Source organism: Bolinopsis microptera, chromosome 8, assembly GCF_026151205.1.
Source record: "Bolinopsis microptera isolate Bmic1 chromosome 8, MBARI_Bmic_1.0, whole genome shotgun sequence".
NCBI lineage: Eukaryota > Metazoa > Ctenophora > Tentaculata > Lobata > Bolinopsidae > Bolinopsis > Bolinopsis microptera.
This window is the reverse complement of record NC_087079.1, coordinates 14,967,399-14,987,208: the sequence shown is the minus strand read 5'-3', so window position 1 is coordinate 14,987,208 and position 19,810 is coordinate 14,967,399. Positions and strand designations below refer to the sequence as shown.

Here is a 19,810-nt window from a genome sequence, read left to right as displayed (position 1 = left end):
CGGGTTTATACTTTTTATTTTATTGCGATAGCGATGTCCCGGCCGATTGGCACGGTTACACTAGCATTACCATATAATTGTGCCACTTGTTAAGTGCCAAGTGCCACATGTTACAATGGTCTTGTGTTGCAAGTGCACATTACATATAAGGTCGGCTCGAAAATCTCTGAAATTTTTGTTATTTATATACACAAATTACTTCTTTAATTTATATTACAGGGTTTTGCAACAACAAAAAAATCAAAACTCAATTAGATGGACAGAAAGGATTAGTTTTCTAATAGTTTTGCCGCAAACCAAATTAATTTGTTTGCTTCATATTATTTCTACGTCTTTTCGCGTTTTCCGGTTAGTTCATCTCGTTCAGATGATTATCCCGGTTGTAAAGCATCCATTTATGATCTTGACAATGGTTATATAAGTAGATTATAAATCTTTAATCAGAATTAATAGCAGTCACTGAAAGTGATATTTATACTTAATTAGGAATTGAAAACAAGCTGCAACATTAGGCAACATTATATAAAATATACCATCTTCATTAACAAATTTTGAATAATTGATTGATTTCTTTGAATCAGAAACATGCAACTGTTGATCAAAACTGCAAAAACTGGTACTGCACTTAAATTCATTATCAAGTTTCTCGAGCGGAAAGTCTCCATCCTAGAAGACATTATAATTCACTTCTCAGACTATTATAGTAAAACAAAATTTTAGAACAAATTTATTTTATACCACAATCAAATTATATTTAGTTCAATATTTAAAGTCAGAATAACCATTTCTCAGAAGTGGTTTTTATTTACAATAAAATAATTTGTGATATGTGTACAAGTGATAAATATAATAAATGAAATTTACAACTCAAAAATGTACAAAAAAATACACATTTTTACTTTGCCAAAACTGGTTCTGCGCGCAGCTGATCCGAAAAAGTTTGGTTTACATTTACTAACTACAGTGTTTTTACAGCGTACGCGTACATGAAAGATAACTTACTGAATTGTTTAATACTAAATACATATACGTCAGACGTTTTTGTTCAAAGAATAGCAGAGATTAACGGTTACGTTGTTAATAAAGTACAATCGTCAATAGATTATCGAGTTCTGGAAAATGTGTGCAAATGTTTGCAGTTCAGGAACTTCAAAACGACAGATTGGATATAATAGTGAATGAAGATGCCGAATCTTTCCTGCTAATCAATAGTGATGGCATCATTGAAGCACCATAGTCTATTTCTCCATGACACAGAAAATCAAATTCAGTGGGAGTTACGGCTCAGTCAATCCCTGAGTGGCGGTATTTACTGGATAGATGTAACACCATATCTAGTGTGGTCTTAGTGTACATGACGGAAGCCCTGACATTACCAAAAATTTTCCTATAGAAATCTTTCTGAGAAATGGATTTTAGCCCCAGTTTCAAAATAGGGAAAGAGTAACTTTGGGGAATTCCCATATATGTGTTACCTTTGTACAATGGGGGAAGTCACGAGGGAATACAACATCTGTCTATCTAGCTGGTATCTGTTAAAATTTTTTTTTCAATACACTTTTCAAATTGTTACACAAATACATCATTTTACTTGTCGCCGAATGACTTACATGACTTGTACAAGTGACCGAGTGTAAACAAAATTAGGGACACCGAAACCCAGTTGTCCAGTAACTGATCGTAGCAATTACATCGGGGCCCTTATATGCACCTATAAGTGAAGCGAAGCTGCAACCAGCATGCTAGGTTTATTCCATTGAACTAATAAGGTTACAGCCTAAAATTTAAATATGATAAAAATAACAATGTACCATAAATCATAAATTATAAACAAACCTATTGAACATATTTTATTAATTATACTTTTTATCATTATATTTAGATAATATAGTTACATAAAAGATTAACGAAAACTTTCAAATTATCAAAATATATTAATATCGTGATCTATAACAAGAGATTTTAATACTGATAAGGATTTGTAGACTTGTACGGGGTTGTAAAGTACAAAAAGATAAATTCGTGTGTTTAATGTCGGGACTGCGCACAGATCTTTAATCAGTAAAATGACAGTGAAGTTAGAGTTGTACTGAGGGTTTAGTAATAGTCTTGTAAATATGCTCGAGGTTATTTCATAATTTCGTCTTGATAATGAAGTATTTGCTTCGTTATCTGTTATCAAAAGTTTGTGTGTTGATCATCGTGGTTTTATTTTTCCCGAATTATTATACAACAGTGCTCTCATGAATAATTATAGTACTGGGACCAGAAATGCATGCCTTCCCATAGTGATAATGAAGAATGCACCGAAGAAAACTATCATATTGCAGTTCATTCACAGAAATTAAACAGGAAAAAGTGGTGTCTGCCTAGATTCTAAAGCATGGAGTTGTTTGTATCATGTCTAAAAATCCCCAGCTTCATTACAGACATGAAATCTGGTACTCAACCATCTTATACAGGCGACAAAGGTCAGTATCACAATCAGCTGATCAAACCTGTTGTACCCAGACTAAAAACTAGTACACCACCAAATGATGCAATGACAAACTACCAAGACCATATGAAAAAATCTCTAACTCCAGCAGCTTATTAAGAAGAGAGTTAAGAGTTTCATCCATGAAGGGTTATCCAGCAACCAGCCATAGATTAATATATACATTAGTAGTAGCATGTTCCAGAGACGTTAGAAGGGCATTGCATAAGCTCTACTAAGCAAAGTGCAAAAAGAGACTTTCGCCAGATATTTAATTCAAAGGAGGATAAGAAAACCTGTTAAAAGGGTCTATATTTAAAAAACATCTTAAAAGGACCAATTATGTTGATTCCATTAGTAGTAGGGACTGTTCTTATGGAAGATGACATGAGGCATTGGTTCAAAAGTACTAGCAGACTATGGGAGATGTTTGATTAAATGATAAAGCTAAATCTTCAGTAATCAATACTTTACCAAAGGATGACACTCTTGAGAATACTATGAGAATTATTTTTCCTTGGAATACTATATTTTTTTTTCCCTACTCTTGCCGAAGGCAAAAAGCTCGTAGGGAATAAGTATCGGGTTTGGATATATGAGGTGGCCCAACGGTCCTTCGTTGAACGACAAACGTCTGCCCTTCGCAATATAGGACCATTCCCTATGTTATGTGTATGGAAGCGTTATACTGCGCGCGCGCTACAATGTGTTAATAATTTCAGTGAATTTCCTCCTTAGTTGGAGACTTCGCCGCTTCGACGCGCCGCGCGAAACTAGTACATCGTAGGAAAATTGATCGTTTGCAGTGGTTTAACCGCGGTGAATTTTCTTGTTAATAAAACGTTTCAACAAACTGTAAACATTCATTTAAAAATGATTAAAAAACATGTTTTTTAAATCCTAAGGCATCTATTTTGATCTCACAGTTATATTTGACCACAAGCAATTCCTAAAATTGCGCGCATTGTTGATTGTGTTATAACTTTTTTCAAACTTCAAATCGCGATTTTAAATAATTTGCATGTCAATGTAATCAATAATTGATCAAAAATGTAAAAAATGCTTATCGTTTGATGTATCCATTAAAAGCACCGAAGAAAATAAATTGCGATGTCCAATTGGATCTCGCAGTTTCAGATCAGTGAGGTCCAGTAGCGCATTTCGCCGATCTAACTGTGGTGTTGTGAAGACGCATAATTGATGCGCGTCGCGGCCCAGAGTAAGCATCTCGCCGCTACGATCAAAAACTACGTTTAAAAACAAGCGCACATATTAGTGTGCAGTGGTTATAGACAGCTTGTTTGTTATGTTATTACAGAGCATGAAATTGAAAATCATGTTATTGGTGTGTTATGAGAAAAAACTATAAACTGCATCTTTATATTTGCCTTTAGCTAGGGGGTGCACGATAAAAATAAACTTGCTCAGATTTTTAAAATTTTTGTACCATTGTTTTCTAGATAAGAGACTGTGAGAATTTGTGAGAATTTTCACAGTACCAAATTTGTCATACCTTTTTGGAATGATCAGTGAGTTTTGCCTAGGTGACATGTTTGATGGTGACGTGCGCGGCTTTTGGAGTAAAAGTATGTTATGTATGTGTAAAAGTCGCGTAATTTGACAAAATTCGTTGATTTTTGTCGTATTATTCTGTCATATCTTCAGTGTTCAGTTCCTTAAATGAGATCATTCTGAAAATTTGTGAAAAACCTTTCAATAGGGCTTTTTATCTACAACTGTCTGAAAAATTTGGTGGATATTGGAGTTGATAAAATAATCAAAATGGGGCAAAATTCGATGCTTTTAACTGTAACATAATGTTTGATGGTTGGACTTGGATATGCTTTTATATTTTTTTACCTGGGGACCTCTTGTAGGTTTACAACCTACTAGGACGCGCGCCGGTCAATATATGGAACAGATATTTTACGAGTATCACCCGTTAAGGGACCTCAGGCTATTATGTTCATAAACATATATAAACATATAATAGAATAGAGATTCAGCGGAATGACAGGCTGCTGATCATAGCGCGTATTTTGCACAAATTTCTTAAAAACCTCCACATAACTATTTCTTATTCCTGTCATCTTTAACATTGAATTATAATGATTTAAACTTAAATATACCTGCTGAACTACTTTCGATGAGTCTTAATGCATGGAAAACAATAAAGGGGGTATTGAAGTAAGGGGGTAAATAATAAAGGGGGTAAATTGTAAATAGTAAAGGGGGTAAATATTGCAATTAACCATTGTTAATGATCCGGCCCGGCGCGCGGTATTTTGTAGCTCGTGCCATCGGGCATAACATTTCGAAAAAAAAGCGGCGCGCGCTACTTCGAAGAAATTTAGACGAGTAACATCCGTCAAAGGTAAATAGTTGACGGATGTTACTTTGACGGATGTTACTCGTCTAAATTTCTTCGAAGTAGCGCGCGCCGCTTTCTTCTCGATGGCAAGTGCTACGAAGTAGCGCGCGCCGGGCCAGATCATTAACAATGGTCAAGTAAATAGTAAAGGGGGTAAATAGTAAAGGGGGTATAAATAATAAAGGGGGTAAAATGTAAATAGTAAAGCCAAAGGGGGTAAATAGTTAAGGGGGTAAATAGTAATTAGTAAAGGGGCTAAAAGTTAAGGGGGTAAATTATAAAGGGGGTAAATAGTAAAGGGGGTAAATAATAAAGGGGGTAAATAGTATTGTGAATATAAAAGTGAAAAGGCACGGTCATGCTTGCCAGCATTGTGATATTAATAAATTGAAGAGTACATGTCTTTTCACTTATCAATATCATGAACTTCAACTTTCCCTCAGGTAGCAACATCTGAAATGCAGGTTATGTTGGTGCTGGCTCTGTTGGGATTCTTTGTACCAATGGGATGCACTCCAATACTGCTCTATGGTGGCCGAGGAGGCTCATTTTTAAAAATAAAATAAAAAACCATACTCACGTGGCCGAGGAGGCTCATTCGGCCGAGGAGGATCATTTTAAAAAAATGACCCTGCTCGGCCATGGCCGAGGAGTATCAAACAATATGACGGAAAAATGAGTCTCCTCGGCCATGGCCTGGCTGAGGAGTATCAAACAATATGACGGTGGCCGAGGAGGCTCATTTTAAAAAATAAAATAAAAACCATACTCACGTGGCCGAGGAGGCTCATTCGGCCGAGGAGGATCATTTTCTCTCTCTCTCTCTCTTTTCTCTTCCTCTCTCTCTCTCTCTCTCTCTCTCTCTCTCTCTCTCTCTCTCTCTCTCTCTCTCTCTCTCTCTCTCTCTCTCTCTCTCTCTCTCTCTCTCTCTCTCTCTCTCTCTCTCTCTCTCTCTCTCTCTCTCTCTCTCTCTCTCTCTCTCTCTCTCTCTCTCTCTCTCTCTCTCTCTCTCTCTCCCTCTCTCTCTCTCTCAGGATCATTTTTAAAAAATGATCCTGCTCGGCCATGGCCGAGGAGTATCAAACAATATGACGGGAAAATGAGTCTCCTCGGCCATGGCCGAGCAGTATCAAACAATATGACGGGAAAATGAGCCTCCTCGGCCATGGCCGAGCAGTATCAAAAAAATGAGCCTCCTCGGCCATGGCCGAGGAGTATCAAACAATATGACGGGAAAATGAGCCTCCTCGGCCATGGCCGAGCAGTATCAAAAAAATGAGCCTCCTCGGCCATGGCCGAGGAGTATCAAACAATATGACGGGAAAATGAGCCTCCTCGGCCATGGCCGAGCAGTATCAAAAAAATGAGCCTCCTCGGCCATGGCCGAGGAGTATCAAACAATATGACGGGAAAATGAGTCTCCTCGGCCATGGCCGAGCAGTATCAAACAATATGACGGGAAAATGAGCCTCCTCGGCCATGGACGAGCAGTATCAAAACATCGCGCGCGCAATGCGCGTCTTTTACTTCTTAACAATGTCACGCACAGCGGCTTACGTAAACAACAAGACAGCGTGGACTAACTAAGTTTGCATAATCAATATTTCGACTCGAATTATAGAACGGACATGTCATTGTCATCATCTTTATACTTGAAATCTTTTTTACAAAATGAAACACAGATGTAAAATAATGAATTTATAAGAGCATTATCCGAGAACCCTTAAACACTGCAATGAAACTCCGCTGAAAAATCCGTTAAGTAGGTGAGAATTTACCTACCATCGGAAAGTTCCAAAATCTGTAGCTAAATCCAAAACGTTTACAATCATACACTCCTTGCACCTTGAGATACGGAGATTGAACAGCGAGACGGAAAATAAACGATGAGACAGATATTGAACACTAGGAGTTGGACGGACATTAAATACAAAGAGAACTATTTAACACGAGATAGAGATTGAAAACTGAAAGACAGATATTAAACACTGCACAGTGAGACGGACAGTCAATACGCAGGGAAACACTGGGACGGTCATCAAACATTGAGGGAGACGGAGAATCGAGAGAGTTAACACTGAGTGACATAAACACTGATGTGCATGATTGTTGAACTACTCAAACTCTTTCCCCATTCAAAACATCAAATAACAAATGCTGTCAGTAGCAGATTGAAAAATAACATTGCATTACTTTAAGATTAAAATTATAACCATTCTGAGCTGCGAAAGTAGCATTTGAAAGTGAATTTCAATCCTCCAACAAACTTTAGTAAAATACACGATGTCATATGTTTCAAAAGATTGTTATATTTTAATCTACCCTTGCTTATTTAATTAACCTCGTGCTATTTGCTAAAGAGAGAATAGCATTAGCAGATCTAGTTCACGTCTTCATATTTTCATTCAAGTCTGCGTGATGTAATTCGATGAAGCCACAAATCTCACAGAGCTACAGAATTCAGTGATCGTCTACAACACCAATAAAACCTGAAAAAAATGGAAGTTATGATATACATTTTAGAAACTCCATTGCAACATATTGCAATAGATCATCTAATCCGGGGTATAGTATGATGTGAAATTTGAAAAGTATTTAATATAAAAGCAAATTGTTTATCTCGTTAGGAAAATTTATCACGGAACTCAGAAAAGAACTTTCCTCTGCCACTACACGAAGGCCAACGCAGTAAAATTTAATGCTAAAGATATCTTTCTTCAAGATGCACTCTAAAATTTGGATCAGAATAATAAACAATGAACCTTATGCCAAATTATTAGACGGAGATCGTCTACTGATATTTCTCCGGAGTTTGCAGTTCCACGACCAGAGACCATCTACGGTAATTTTGTTGATTCTGTATGAATTAATCTCCGAGAAATTCTCGGAGAGCTTCATCTCCGTCTAATACAGTAGACGGAGCCGGAGAATCATCTCCGGAGATGATCTACGGGAAATGGACCTCCGTCTAATAATTTGGCATAATATCCGGCCATGGAACTGGGGGGTAAACTGTTTTGGAAATATCTGTAAATTTTGAAAATGTTTTATTATAAATGATGGCAACGTTTCGACTAAGACGTTGCCACCTCGACAGTCTGTCTATTGTGTAATCAATTTTACCTAAGTTAAGTCAGAATTCACACACCATCTGTACCTCAAATAGTCCACTGGCAAAATCATTTTCTACAGAACCCATATACTGTGGAATGGACTCTTTTAATTACAGGTAAGACAGATTGTGTCTGAATTGTTATCTTTCATTCAGAGACCGTGTAGATTATATAATATATATTAAGTAACTGCACTTATACAATTTTCTGGAATCATTGCAGTTGTGTGATAAGTTCATGTTTTAACTCTTAAGTAGTGTTCATGGTGATCATATTTTTGGATCCCAAAACTTGGGAAGCACTCAACACACCAGGCTGAAGCAAAACTTTCCCCATTTCACCGTACGAGGTAAGATGATCTAAAAGTATGTACTCAGCTTACAACTTTACTCGTGGGACGAGACGTCGTGACTTGAGCCCCGAAAATTATTGAAATTATATACAGTTAGTTATAAGTATGCATACATAAATATGATACCAAACAATGTACAATGTGGTTTGGCCATTGCTATATATTTAAAATAAAATAAATCTGCCATATAATTATAAAAAATTTAAAAAATAAACCTGAAGAAAGGAGATGGAGAGTACTGAGTAGTTTCACAAACATACATAGAATTAATTAAATGTTAGACAGAATAAATGCAAGCTTGTATCATTTTATTTTATTTCTCTAGCTCCCAATACCCGTATTTTAGCCGTTCAATCTACTTTTAGTCATCATAACTGTCATTTATTTAACTTTCTTCCTATTGATCGATAATTTTTTCATGACTTTTACAGCTTTACTCACTCCCGCATATTGTCATTCATCAGATCACTGTATAATAATGTGAACGTCTTTAACTAGAATTCCTCCTTCAGAAAATCAGAACTTGAGGTGCTGAAAAGATAAAGAAAACAAGGAAATCAAAGTCGGGGCCAAACACAATGAACAGTACAGCATTGTAGAGTAAAAAATAAACTCTTTTAAAATTGTGCCCTACAGATCAGTACAATTAGTTGCACTGAACAGGTGGTATACAGTCCACTACAATTTAATAAAATGTCCACTGAAATCAGGAGCACAATAGCACCAGCTCAAGCTTGTTGACAACTTCTATACAATCATCATTGCTAAAAGTCGCCTAGGAATTCATAAAGCTGCAACATGCAGCCAACAATACAGCATGGACCTCAAGTGATTATGACACAGCTGTTGATTAAAAATAACCTCCATCAACAAAAATGAGTAACCAGAGTAAGTATCGCAAAACATTCAAACAGAAATTGCCATTAAACTTTAGAACTACCAACAACTATTTACAGAATAAATGTTAGAAAAAAGGATAAAAAGTTATTCAAAAAGTACAACTTGTATGGTGACCTTTATTAAGAGGGAACTGCATTGTTATTAATATTAGATATAAATCCACGATCTACATAAGCACTATTACACTCAGGTACTAGCATAAATTAATGATTTTCTTAGTGAATAAATAGATACATTTACAGTATACGTTAAATTTCGGTTATTCACAAATCACAGGCCGTTAGATTCATTGTCTCCTAGAGTCCTAGTGTAATGTGTAGTGTTTAGCGTGTAAGGCGTAGTGTTTAGTGTCAAATGTGGATGTGTAGTGTTTTGTGTCTCACAGCAACAAATACAAGCGATCATTAATTGTTGGATTTATACGATTATGATCTCAACTTTAATAATCTTAATCATTTAATCAAAACTTGGTTCAGTCTGCTCAGTAATATAAAATACTAGCAATAAATCAGTGTTTCAAAGTTGGTTGAAACTGTGGAGGAAAAGCTTGAAGGTATACGATTAAAAATAACTATTATAACTAACCAGGTTACAAGTAAGACAGTCAGTATGTTGCAGACTGCAGAGGTTGAGAGGTACATTAATCAGTCACAGTGTGAACTAAAGCATCTGGCTTTGGTCTGACTTCGTTTTCACCGCACTTAGATCGTTGCACTGCTTCAAATCATCTCCTAAACAGTTAAAAGCTAAAGCAGTTTAAACGAATAGTAACGCAAAATGTTTTTATTAAGAATGGACCACATTAAAATCAATAAATCTTCGGCTGCAACTTCAAATTGCTACATCAATCAAAATGGATACTTGAAGAGCCATAAAATGATGACATTATACAATAGACATTTTACAATATTATTCCCATTATACATTGAAAAAACTACACAGGGAATTTAAACATAAATTTCGAGATACAATTCGAAAGGTTCAAATATCCAGACAAGATATAATTATAATAATACTGTTAGGTATCTGTGTGTGCACACAAAAATTCTTAACGACCTACTGACATTAAGCTAGTTTTTTATTGAAGAGTGAAAAATGTTAAACAGTATATATAATATATATACAATAAATTAAATCAAGTGATGCAATTGGCAGAGCACAATCGTTAATCCTGAGCAATAGATATCGTCTATCCTTCGTAGCTCTTCTCCTCAGGTATCAGGTTGAAGGAGACATTGGATATAGGGGCGGTCCATGCCTTCTTTAGCTTTCCATGTACACCTCTAACTGCTACTAGCACACTCCTCTTTAGTCTTTATATCCATGCTCAGGCGTGTCCTGATGTTACACATCACCTGGCTGTAGTCTTCCTTGGTCTTGGTGGCTATCAACACAGCAAGTTTCCTTATAAAACACTTGGCCTCAAGCTCAGGTGCCATTCCTCCTGTAGTGGTAAATACAGGGAGGACAAAAATGACCCTTTCTTCAATTATTGTAGCACACTGTTCATGCATACTGGTTCTTTTTCTCATTCTCGTGCAGAGTGTAGAGCTGTGGCATGGTCTTTCCTTGATATGTAGGCGATTTAGGATTGAAAATACGCATGTCAAAGAAAGTCCTCTCAAATGTGCTCCATACTCCTCTTGCTGATATATCGAGCCTAGCCTTATATCAGCATTGTTGCCCTTTTGTTGGAAGTTGGCTGATTCTATAGGTGTTAACAGGGGCTAAATCCTCAGCTCACATCCTTGGTCACCAGCCTAAGGTATTCAGCAACAGAGTCTCTCACGTTGTTATGACGGTAGTTCTTACAGTTGAGGATATGATTGTGATCATTCTTGGCTCCATAATCACAGATTCTTGGGGTGTTAGGGATGTCCCAACCATACCAGAGATGAACAGCATCTCTGAAGTCTTGCTCGCTATATAAGCATACCCTAGCTGTTGAATGGGGAGACATGTTAGCCAAGCTCCTGACCCATGTTCTTGTACCAGTTGCAGTGACTCCCTAGTATTCTCATCCACTTCACTCATTATCTCAGCAAGCTCCTTCTTCAAGTGTAATTCTTTAACTAACTTGAGGCTGTTCACTCTGCCCTTTATCTTAATTTTATCCAACTTCATCAGGAATGTTTCCTGGTCATAGATGAGGTCAACCAGCTCCTCTGTTATATTGAGTGACGTCTGGTATTCCTTTTCCGCGATCTCTACTGGCTTAACAATACCAACCACCCCTCATCTTACAGGTAGCGCAGACATTCTCCTGCGCAGGTCAGTCACATTCCTACCAATAATTGCCGGAATGAACTTTTCTCTTGTACACTTCTCCAATGGGATGAAGAGGTATTAATAGTGTTTTGGATGGTGCGCATCACAAAGGTCCACCGATGACAGAGGGCTTTGGTATACGATGATAGGGCTGCCTGAAGTTCATCAAGAGCAATTTCTGACAACTCTTCTACATCCTTCACCCATTTTTCTACTTTATTTTTTTGCATACGTCTTTCTAGCCTCCTCTCCACCTATCACTGTTCCCAGATGATGCTCCCCATCGCATGTGATCTCTATACCAGTATCTCCCTGGTACAACTAATTGTCAAACTATCAATGAGAATGATCCTGAGCTATTTAACTTTCATTTTGCAAATGTTGGATCAAGATTACAAAATCAGGCCCCCAATATTGAAAGAGTTAGTTTTACTGATTTTTTACCTCCTAGAACTTCTAATATCTCATTTGATAGATTCCAAGAAATAAATGAAACTGATATCCTAATGTATGTCGAAACGCTCAAGAATGACAAGGCCTCATATGACAATGTGCCTCTATTTTTACTTAAGCAAGCTGTACCACACATAGTTGAGCCACTGACCCACATTGTCAATCTGAGCCTTAATACAGGTGTTGTACCAACCCTTTGTAAAAAAGCTAGAGTAACTCCCATCCATAAGGCAGGAATGAAAGATGATCCTAATAATTACAGGCCAATATCCATCCTTCCACTTGTAGGAAAACTTATAGAATACTTTGTCGGCAAGCAACTCACTGATTACATGGAAGAGAACAAACTTTTCATCCGGCATCAATATGGCTTTCGGAAAAATCACTCCACAACTTATCTGATGTACGATCTGATGGACGAAATATATATGAGTAAATCTAAGTCTTATAAACCAGGAATCATCTTTCTTGATCTTAAGAAGGCCTTTGACACAGTGAATCATGAAATATTGCTTCAAAAATTGGCATATTATGGAATTGGTGGCATTGCTTTAACCTGGTTTAAGAACTTCTTATCTTGTAGATATCAATGCACTAGGATCAATGGCAATCTAAGCTCATTTTTAGAAGTTCTGAGTGGTGTACCACAAGGAAGCATCATTGGGCCTATATTATTTAGTATCTTCATAAATGACATCATTTATGCCTGTAACCTATCTAAGCCCTTTCTATTTGCAGATGATGGTGCACTATTCTTTGATCAAACCTGCAGAAGCACATTTATAAACATGAAAATAGAACTTATGACAATCTTTAAATGGCTCAGTGTTAATAAATTATCACTCAATGAAAAGAAGACTGAATTCCTATTGTTTGATTCTGTTGACCAACATGATGAAATAACCATTGATTGTAATGAGGTAACTTTCACAATCAAGGAGTGCAAAGAGACAAAATATCTTGGCCTCATTTTAGATAGTAAATTAAACTTCAAAAGCCATGTAGATTATATTATTAGGAAGGTCATGAAGAGAATCGGTGCCATGTATAGAAGTAAAGCACTGCTACCCATTAAATATAGGAAAATGTTTGCCAATGCACTCATGTTGCCACAATTCGATTATTTAGACACGATCTATTGTAGAGCTGGCAAGACAAAACTTGCTGAACTTGACACTCTGTACAAAAAGGTAGCCAAAATAGCTCTCAACGTTCCAAAAACAGAGAGCAGCCTTAATGTTTATAGAGACATGAAATGGTTACCACTCCATCTTAGACGACAACTCCATCTGTCAAATTATATGTTTAGAATCATCCATGACAATTGTCCTACAAACTTTGTGAACAAATTTAGTTACATATCAGGAGGTAGTAGGAGCGGCGAAAGCTGCAACCTTTATGTCAATAGATCAACATCACATAAAAACTTTCAATACTTGGGGGCAAAATGTTGGAATAATGTTCCAACAGATCTACGAAATCTGCCCGATGTTAAAAGCTTTAGTGATTCGTATAAGAAACAGCTACTATCATCTATAACAACAGACCCTAATTATACCGTCGACAATTCATATGACAAATTTTACACTGCAATCATAGTCGACGATAACTAAGTAACTTCTAATTCTTTTAAATCTGAGGCATATATAATTGACGTATCGAAAAGATATTCCCTTTTTTACCACCTTACCATTCTGATTGATTTTGCACATGACTGACATGTTTTAACTGGAGAAGGGGTTCCCACAGTGGTAGTTTTATAAACCACTTTTAATTTATTGACCTATTATACTTAGTGGTAGTTTTATAGACCACATTTAATTTATTAACTTATCATACTTAGTATTTTTTTTGGTGACTGTATCACCCAGTTTTAACATTTGATAATTGTACAGTTTATTGACGACACATTGACTGAATGTTATTTTATATTCTAATTTATATTCTAGATATTTTATTTATTTTACAACAGACGACAACTTCCTGTTTTTTCTTCTATATTAGTTACTCATATCTCTTGTACAGACTTTTTTACAAGGACATTGACAAATGATACTCACATTAGGCATTCATTATTGCATCTAAATTATTTCACTTGCATTAGGCTTAGAAATTTATTCTCTGGTCAACAGATTTCAAATGTTTAATTAATTTGTAGTATGACAGTAAGGTATATAAGAAGTTATTTAATTTTGCTTGGGCTATTATATTGACTAGGTATTGAGGTTTAATGATGATATGGAATTTGAATTCTATATAAATTTACACTATGTGGTTGGGGCATTTTGCATAGTAAATATGGTTACTACTCATGTATATCATATTATTTGATTGGTATTCGATTTCTGATTATTTCTTAGGAATATGATTATTATATCTCAATTTGGCTTTAGGTAGGGTGCCCCGCTAAAAGAACTGGATTCTTCCAGGAAGCATCCCGTGCACAGACCTTGGTCTACATATATATTAAATTATTAACCATTCATTCTGTATGTGCACGAAAATTTATTTCAATCAAAATAAAAACATGGCTGCTGGTAGTAGCGATTTTTCTTTTAGGCCCTTTAGGATAAGAATAGTCTTCACTTTTTTGGGGAAGTAGCCTAACTTAGGACCGTTCAAACTGAGTAAATCCTACAACAGCCCGAGTTTCTTCAGAGAACCTGCTGCTGCAGAGTCATCCACACACCAAGCTTGCATCAATTGTAAGCTAGTAGCCGGCTGTTACAGGCCAGTAGTTATCGGGTATAATCCACGATTCTGTATTACATTACCGATTATCAAAGTTTGGTGTGGGTAACTTCTCTGTAGTGGCTCCTAAGATGTACAAAGGACTTCCTGTTACCAGGCCACATATCATTGGCTCAATCTTTGGAATCTTTTAAGACTCTTCTAAAATCTTTCCTATTTAGACTGTCCCTTATTCCTTCATCAATGTGTACTCCATATCAATGACAATACGAGAAAACATAGATAGTAATCAAATTAATCGTCGAAAAGATAACCTAATAAAGTGAATAAAGGAGGTTTGAAATGCAACGATAACACTAAAAAATTACTAAAGTATTCTTGTGAAAATATGGCAGTATTTGCTTTAGCGCTCGATTTTCATACTACGGTGTAAATTTTCTAAAATATGCGCGGCGCACCTAAAATTTGGTTTCATTAAGAATTAATTATTTTGCCAGAATTATATTTGATGCATTTAAATTAGTCGTTATTAGAAATTAGTCGTACAGAAATGAATTTCGAAAATATTGTTATAGGTTATAATATATAAATAATTATATGTTATAATTTAATAATTATTATAATAATTTAATAACAATTTGATATAATATATTAATAACCTATCAAAATCAAAATGCGCGCCGAGTTGAACTCGTTGACAGTCAAATGTTTTTGGTTTTACTAGAATCACATGTTAAAATAGCACTTAAGGACTTAATATAATGTCTTAAGACCAGGAAATCTTACTGGCAGCTGGCAGTGGCCTAAGTACGGGCCTGTTGCGCGATGTGTTATTGTGCTGCGCCGCGCACTCAATTATGCTTCTCACTAGTGACTAGATCGTGGCAAGATGCGCTACTGTACCTCGCCGAGCTGCGATGAATTTACATCGTCAATTAAGCACGTACAGCTGATCAATTGCTTTATCCAAAGCCTTTTATTTGCATTGCGCGAAATTCGCAGTTAGCACATGCAACATGGTTATGTGAAGCTAGTATCAACTATATTACTGCTAGCTGATAACTGCTGTTCACTGCTGTCTTGTCGACGTTCTTATTATAGACTTAATATTTGAAGCAAGTATTTTAAGAGTATCAATGGGTAAACCTTAAACTTTCGGTAACCGATGTTGATTCACGATGTCAATCCTTCGCATCTCGCCGATCTGCATACTATATAATACCGCTCCTACTAAATCGCTCGCCCAAATTTTAAGAAAATTCTTGTGAAAAGGCCCTTTGGGTGTGATATTGATCTGAATCGGTGTCTTTTTGGACGCTGATTCCGAATCACCCCCCATGACGTAGGGTAAAAATGCTTCCCTGGAGAGTTATGGGCAAAAAACCGTTACGGTCAAAATTTGCACGCAGGCAGCTTACTAAACTGTTTTTACTACACAGCTGTACGTGCTTAATTGACGATGCAAATTCATCGCAGCTCGGCGAGGCACAGTAGCGCATCTTGCCACGATCTAGTCACTAGTGAGAAGCATAATTGAGTGCGCGGCGCAGCACAATAACACATCGCGCAACAGGCCCGTACTTAGGCCACTGCCAGCTGCCAGTAAGATTTCCTGGCCTTAAGACATTATATTAAGTCCTTAAGTGCTATTTTAACATGTGATTCTAGTAAAACCAAAAACATTTGACTGTCAACGAGTTCAACTCGGCGCGCATTTTGAAAGTGAAGACTATTCTTATCCTAAAGGGCCTAAAAGAAAAATCGCTACTACCAGCAGCCATGTTTTTATTTGGAGATACTGGTATAGAGATCACATGCGATGGGGAGCATCATCTGGGAACAGTGATAGGTGGAGAGGAGGCTAGAGAGACGTATGCAAAAAAATAAAGTAGAAAAATGGGTGAAGGATGTAGAAGAGTTGTCAGAAATTGCTCTTGATGAACTTCAGGCAGCCCTATCATCGTATACCAAAGCCCTCTGTCATCGGTGGACCTTTGTGATGCGCACCATCCAAAACACTATTAATACCTCTTCATCCCATTGGAGAAGTGTACAAGAGAAAAGTTCATTCCGGCAATTATTGGTAGGAATGTGACTGACCTGCGCAGGAGAATGTCTGCGCTACCTGTAAGATGAGGGGTGGTTGGTATTGTTAAGCCAGTAGAGATCGCGGAAAAGGAATACCAGACGTCACTCAATATAACAGAGGAGCTGGTTGACCTCATCTATGACCAGGAAACATTCCTGATGAAGTTGGATAAAATTAAGATAAAGGGCAGAGTGAACAGCCTCAAGTTAGTCAAAGAATTACACTTGAAGAAGGAGCTTGCTGAGATAATGAGTGAAGTGGATGAGAATACTAGGGAGTCACTGCAACTGGTACAAGAACATGGGTCAGGAGCTTGGCTAACATGTCTCCCCATTCAACAGCTAGGGTATGCTTATATAGCGAGCAAGACTTCAGAGATGCTGTTCATCTCTGGTATGGTTGGGACATCCCTAACACCCCTTGAAGAATCTGTGATTATGGAGCCAATAATGATCACAATCATATCCTCAACTGTAAGAACTACCGTCATAACAACGTGAGAGACTCTGTTGCTGAATACCTTAGGCTGGTGACCAAGGATGTGAGCTGAGGATTTAGCCCCTGTTAACACCTATAGAATCAGCCAACTTCCAACAAAAGGGCAACAATGCTGATATAAGGCTAGGCTCGATATATCAGCAAGAGGAGTATGGAGCAAATTTGAGAGGACTTTCTTTGACATGCGTATTTTCAATCCTAAATCGCCTACATATCAAGGAAAGACCATGCCACAGCTCTACACTCTGCACGAGAATGAGAAAAAGAACCAGTATGCATGAACAGTGTGCTACAATAATTGAAGAAAGGGTCATTTTTGTCCTCCCTGTATTTACCACTACAGGAGGAATGGCACATGAGCTTGAGGCCAAGTGTTTTATAAGGAAACTTGCTGTGTTGATAGCCACCAAGACCAAGGAAGACTACAGCCAGGTGATGTGTAACATCAGGACACGCCTGAGCATGGATATAAAGACTAAAGAGGAGTGTGCTAGTAGCAGTTAGAGGTGTACATGGAAAGCTAAAGAAGGCATGGACCGCCCCTATATCCAATGTCTCCTTCAACCTGATACCTGAGGAGAAGAGCTACGAAGGATAGACGATATCTATTGCTCAGGATTAACGATTGTGCTCTGCCAATTGCATCACTTGATTTAATTTATTGTATATATATTATATATACTGTTTAACATTTTTCACTCTTCAATAAAAAACTAGCTTAATGTCAGTAGGTCGTTAAGAATTTTTGTGTGCACACACAGATACCTAACAGTATTATTATAATTATATCTTGTCTGGATATTTGAACCTTTCGAATTGTATCTCGAAATTTATGTTTAAATTCCCTGTGTAGTTTTTTCAATGTATAATGGGAATAATATTGTAAAATGTCTATTGTATAATGTCATCATTTTATGGCTCTTCAAGTATCCATTTTGATTGATGTAGCAATTTGAAGTTGCAGCCGAAGATTTATTGATTTTAATGTGGTCCATTCTTAATAAAAACATTTTGCGTTACTATTCGTTTAAACTGCTTTAGCTTTTAACTGTTTAGGAGATGATTTGAAGCAGTGCAACGATCTAAGTGCGGTGAAAACGAAGTCAGACCAAAGCCAGATGCTTTAGTTCACACTGTGACTGATTAATGTACCTCTCAACCTCTGCAGTCTGCAACATACTGACTGTCTAACTTGTAACCTGGTTAGTTATAATAGTTATTTTTAATCGTATACCTTCAAGCTTTTCCTCCACAGTTTCAACCAACTTTGAAACACTGATTTATTGCTAGTATTTTATATTACTGAGCAGACTGAACCAAGTTTTGATTAAATGATTAAGATTATTAAAGTTGAGATCATAATCGTATAAATCCAACAATTAATGATCGCTTGTATTTGTTGCTGTGAGACACAAAACACTACACATCCACATTTGACACTAAACACTACGCCTTACACGCTAAACACTACACATTACACTAGGACTCTAGGAGACAATGAATCTAACGGCCTGTGATTTGTGAATAACCGAAATTTAACGTATACTGTAAATGTATCTATTTATTCACTAAGAAAATCATTAATTTATGCTAGTACCTGAGTGTAATAGTGCTTATGTAGATCGTGGATTTATATCTAATATTAATAACAATGCAGTTCCCTCTTAATAAAGGTCACCATACAAGTTGTACTTTTTGAATAACTTTTTATCCTTTTTTCTAACATTTATTCTGTAAATAGTTGTTGGTAGTTCTAAAGTTTAATGGCAATTTCTGTTTGAATGTTTTGCGATACTTACTCTGGTTACTCATTTTTGTTGATGGAGGTTATTTTTAATCAACAGCGGTGTCATAATCACTTGAGGTCCATGCTGTATTGTTGGCTGCATGTTGCAGCTTTATGAATTCCTAGGCGACTTTTAGCAATGATGATTGTATAGAAGTTGTCAACAAGCTTGAGCTGGTGCTATTGTGCTCCTGATTTCAGTGGACATTTTATTAAATTGTAGTGGACTGTATACCACCTGTTCAGTGCAACTAATTGTACTGATCTGTAGGGCACAATTTTAAAAGAGTTTATTTTTTACTCTACAATGCTGTACTGTTCATTGTGTTTGGCCCCGACTTTGATTTCCTTGTTTTCTTTATCTTTTCAGCACCTCAAGTTCTGATTTTCTGAAGGAGGAATTCTAGTTAAAGACGTTCACATTATTATACAGTGATCTGATGAATGACAATATGCGGGAGTGAGTAAAGCTGTAAAAGTCATGAAAAAAATTATCGATCAATAGGAAGAAAGTTAAATAAATGACAGTTATGATGACTAAAAGTAGATTGAACGGCTAAAATACGGGTATTGGGAGCTAGAGAAATAAAATAAAATGATACAAGCTTGCATTTATTCTGTCTAACATTTAATTAATTCTATGTATGTTTGTGAAACTACTCAGTACTCTCCATCTCCTTTCTTCAGGTTTATTTTTTAAATTTTTTATAATTATATGGCAGATTTATTTTATTTTAAATATATAGCAATGGCCAAACCACATTGTACATTGTTTGGTATCATATTTATGTATGCATACTTATAACTAACTGT

At 36.6% G+C, this 19,810-nt stretch overlaps 1 long non-coding RNA gene across 2 annotated transcripts in view; it reads right to left on the bottom strand.

The window, feature by feature from the left end:
• Window positions 1–6,532: 6,532 nt before the first annotated feature.
• The window catches only part of LOC134819348 (uncharacterized), a 58,794-nt gene continuing 45,516 nt past the window's right edge, over window positions 6,533–19,810 (bottom strand). The window contains exons 2-3 of one of the 2 annotated variants that reach the window (XR_010160745.1): window positions 9,798–9,940; window positions 6,533–7,336 (exon numbers count right to left, since the gene is read on the bottom strand). This is a non-coding gene — a long non-coding RNA (uncharacterized LOC134819348). Of the gene's footprint in view, window positions 7,337–9,797; window positions 9,969–19,810 lie in introns of those variants that run through there. The other variant, XR_010160744.1, reaches the window with a different exon arrangement.